Raw genomic sequence first — 4,850 nt, forward strand, 5'->3', positions numbered from 1 at the left:
CAGAAAAGGGTAGGAATTTGTTTATACTAATGTGTAAACGACTGATAAGGCTCCGTGTGTTACCCTCTTTCAGAAACATTTACATTTTGACAAAGGGAAGGACTTTAAGCCAAAGAACTAAATTGCAAATGATATAACTTTAGGCCCACTGAGCAGGGAAGTCTAGCTTAGAGGCCTGGAAATCAAACCTTGTCGATGATCGGAAACTTGAATGAAACATAAGGTCACCCATGGTCATGTGTCCCGGTGAGGAGTCTTAGACCAGATGGACAGATTTTTAAAATATATATATATATATTTGATTTTTTACAGAGAGGAAGGGAGAGGGATAGAGAGTGAGAAACATCAATGAGAGAGAAACATCGAACAGCTGCCTCTTGCACACCCGCTACTTGGGATGTGCCCGCAGCCAAGGTACATGCCCTTGACCGGAATCGAACTTGGGACCCTTCAGTCCGCAGGCCGACGCTCTATCCACTGAGCCAAACCGGTTAGGGCTTGAGGAGCTCTTTTGATTTTTGCGATATTTATAGGCAATTTGACAGAGGAGCGTTATGATAAAATTGCTGAGTTCAGTTTTAAAAATGACTCCTGTCCCACAGCCATCAATCTTTGGGGACATCTGTCTGCTAGGCAGGATGATTCCATCTCTCCTGGACAAAAACCTACAAGTTAACAAGTAACCAGAAGTCTGGGACGTGGAGTGAAAGGTAAACAATGAGATGAGCGAAGTGCATTCCTCTGGTCTGTACCATGCGCTGTCTCCCTCATTCCCAAGTTTCAGGCTTTTACAGCCTCTGTTCGTGGCTCTGCTGTCCAGCGTGACCAGCTGCCCCAGTTTGCCCGGGGCTGGCGGGTACCACGGATGTGGCCCTTTCCGGACTGCAGCTGGCCACCCGATGTCCCTCCTAAGGCCAAGAAACCAACCCAGACTCTCTTTCCACCAGCTTTCACCTGCAGCCTCTATCAATGTGAGGGGCTTTCTTCTTGGGGTCCCCAACTTTTCTAGGGCCCCCCTCCTGCCCAGAATGGCCTTCCTTATCACCTGGCTCCTAGGAGGGCTTGTGGACTTGTCACACCTGATTGGATGCCAATCACCCTGCAATATGACACGACAGTTATGCAACTGATTAATCTAATGTAGCTCCGCCAAAGGAGGACAGATTCTTACTGCACCTGTGTGAAGGACGATGTTGTGTGGAAAGTAAAAGCACTGGTTTCTAAATGAGGGGCCCGTGAGATTCAGATACCATTTAATAAGTTTAATTTCAGTTTATAAAAGCCATCATCTACTAAACTGAAGGTTAGAGACAGCTCCAGAAGACAGTTCATAGATCCATAAAAAAAATACCATGACCAGATTTCCCTGGACCCTTCACTCGGTTCCGTGGAACTGGTTCTTGTTCTGGGGGACCTTGGAGAGCCAGGCGCTGCTGGGCTCAGGCTGAAGGGCGGTGGCTCTGCGTCCTGCCCCCAGAGGAGCTCCCGTGGCTCGGAGAACCGGGCGCAGTCCCTCCCCCCAGCTTCGGGTCTGTCCTGGGGGAGCAGAGACTGTGGGCGCAGTCCCTCCCCCAGCTTCAGGTCTGTCCTGGGGGAGCACAGACTGTGGGCGCAGTCCCTCCCCGCAGCTTCAGGTCTGTCCTGGGGGAGCACAGACTGTGGCTACAGTTGTTCACTGAGCCAGGCAACACACAAGCTTACTTAGGAGGGAGCCGGGGCGGCTGTGGTTATCTGTTACAGGAACTAATAACATCAGAGTGGACGAGAGCCAAGCTCTCTACTGGGGACAGAGCTATGCATAAGGGCTGACCAGCATTTCCCCTGAGGTAGCAACGGCGTTGAACAATCTCCATGGCCTTCCGGTACAGCATGAACTTCTGAAATAGTTGTGTTAGTGGCATTTACCTCCATAAACAGCCCAGGAAAGGCCACCATCTCTTCTGAGTTGTTCTTCCTACAATGCTCTTCTGTTTTGCACCCAAGCCACGTTTAATACCAGATTTTGTTACAGGTTAAAGCCTCAGTTTTCATGTTCTTCTACAGGCAACAAAGATTACAATATTTTTTATTGATCATGATCAGCTTATCTTTTAGAAGCAGGTGTTAAACACAATTGTATTAATTAATCTTAATGAACTTAAAATTTTAAATATATACATATACAGTACACCACATCTTCTCCGTCCATTCGCCCATGAGGGGCGCTTGGGTTGTACCGTGTCTTGGCTGCTGTAGACAATGCTGCAGTGAACACAGGGAGCATTTATCTTTTCGAATTAAAGTTTTTATTTTCTTCAGATAAATACCCAGCAGTGGAATTGCTGGATCATATGGTAGTTCTATTTTTTAAATTTTTGAATAGATTTTTGTTTTTAATCCTCACTCGAGGATATGTTTATTGATGAGAGAGAGAGAGAGAGAGAGAGAGAGAGAGAGAGAGAGAGATTGAGAAACATTGATGTGAGAGAGAAACAGCAATGGTTTGCCTGCCACATGCACCCTGACTGGGCATCGAACAAAAACCTAGGTATGTGCCCTGACCCGGAATCGAACCTGCACTCTTTTGATATATGGGACGATGCTCCAACCAACTGAGCCACCTGGCCGAGCTCTAGTTTCAGTTTTTGAGGGACCTCTCTATTGTTTTCCATAGTGGCTGCACCAATTATGTCCCCACCATGCCTGCACAAGGGTTTCCTTTCCCCACGACCTCACCAACACTCGTTATTTCTTGCCCATCATGCTCTTAGAAGAGTGGAGAAGTATTTAATAAATGTATGGAAAGATATCCTGAAGTTTCTTTTTTTCTAAATGTAGGATCTGCTATTGGAAGGCAAAATCAAAAAAGCTATCAGAGAAATGTGGCCACTAGTTTAAGGCAGGCTCATGGGAGCCTGAGAAATAGGACTACTTGGTTACCTATTTAATCAAAGTGACGAGAAAATACCATCTTTTGGAATAAACATAGAAGAAGGTGACACAATTGCAAGGGTGTTGGGCTCTTTCGTAAGAGAGGTACCTTAGGTTCTTGTTTTTTAAAAAATAGAATATGATAAAGCCAAACATAGCAGAGGGGATTTTTCTGCAGAGAAGCGGAATCAGTTATCTGGGCAACTTACACAGAAGATAAATAGTAACCTCTTTCTAACCCTCGCTAGGGGCTCAATTTATAATTTTAATAGAGATGGAGCCCAATTCTAGTTTTGCACAAGGGAGTTTCACAAGTTTTGTTATTTATTTATTTATAATATATTTTTATTGATTTCTGAGAGGAAAGAAGAGGGAGAGAGATAGAAACATCAATGGTGAGAGAGAATCATTGATCGATTGCTTCCTGCGTGCTCCCTACTGGGGATGGAGCCCACAAGAGCATGTGCCCTTGACCGAATCGAACCCGGGACCCTTCAGTCTGCAGGCCGATGCTCTATCCACTGAGCCAAACCAGCTAGGACTTATTTTATTTTAAACCCATCAAAACTGAGGCAAATTTGGCAAAATGTTAACATATTTCATAGCTAATTTTCAGACTCAGGTATCATAAATCAAGGCAGAAAGACTCCCGTTCAGTAAACCTATGACTCTATCCATTCAGGGTGTGGCCTTTATATTTTTTCATGTTCTGGAATAACCGGACTCGTTAAGACAAAAACCACTTCCTTTATCTCTTCAAGACAAAAAACAGCCCATTTTCCTTGCAGACACAGTGGATTTCTCTGTCCCTAACATTCCTAGTCTAGTCTCAAACACCCGTAGTGACTACAACTTTTAACCAAAGTAATTAACCCCAGAATGAACTGGGGGTAAGTAATTGAGATTATACAAGCGTTTCAGCAGACTAGCAGAGCTCACAAGGACACCTAACACGACTTTCTGCAGTCACACGTGTCCCTTGCACAACTTTAAAGAAAAAAGTGATAAAATACACCTAACGTAAAACTTACCATTTCAGTGATATTAAGTAATTCACATTGTTGTGCAATCATCACCACCCATCTCCAGAAACCCTTCTTCTCCCCCAGTTGAAACTCTGGGCCCATTAAACACTAGCTCCCATTCTCCCATCTCCCCAGTTCTACTTCCTACCTCTGTGATTTGACTACGGTAGGTCCCTCATATAAGTGGACTCATACAGTGTTTGTCTTCAAGGTTCATTCACGTTATAGCATATTGCAGAATTTTCTTCCCTTTTAAGGCTGAATAATATTCCATTGTCTGTATCCACCACATTTCATGTATCCGTTTGCCCCTTGGTAGGCATTTGAGTTGCTTCTGTCTCTAAGCTGTTGTGAACACTGTTGCTCTGAATATAGGTGTACAAATGTCTACTTGAGTCCCTGCTTTCTCTTGCACAGCTATCTAAAGTGTCAAAAATGAACTCACTCATTAACATGACCCAAAGATATAGCTGCTCTCCAGCACATAAAGGTAAGAAGTAAAAAGACACAAGCTGACGATTATGCTCAGCAATTAAACTTTTAGGATTACATTTTCTTCATTAATTTAATATTCATTCAAGTTTTTCATGTCACTAAAAATCTTGGAAAGTATGTTTAAAATGACATACTACAAGATATAATTACTGTTGATATACAATTTATTAGAATAATTAATCAATTTAGTTGAACACAAATTTAAATTGTTATCATCTTTTTCTTCAGATGTGCACAACTGGGTTTAATTTTTCTCTCTTTAACTGCTGGGGTCCAGCCCCAGCAGGTCCAGGGGTCCCCAAAGGTGTGGACGGAGTCAGTGAAGAAGGAATGACACGGAGACAGCGTTCAGTTAATCAGCAGCCTTGCTAGGATCTCTAGCCACAATCTCCAGCCAAGTTCTGTGTCCATGTTCTCTTG

General features: G+C 43.7%; 1 protein-coding gene across 1 annotated transcript in view; it reads left to right on the top strand.

Moving 5' to 3' along the window:
• Positions 1-4,850, top strand: part of RAB44 (RAB44, member RAS oncogene family) — a 29,795-nt gene that overhangs the window by 319 nt on the left and 24,626 nt on the right. The window lies entirely within an intron of this gene.

Source organism: Myotis davidii, unplaced genomic scaffold (genome assembly GCF_000327345.1).
Source record: "Myotis davidii unplaced genomic scaffold, ASM32734v1 scaffold1036, whole genome shotgun sequence".
NCBI classification, from domain to species: domain Eukaryota; kingdom Metazoa; phylum Chordata; class Mammalia; order Chiroptera; family Vespertilionidae; genus Myotis; species Myotis davidii.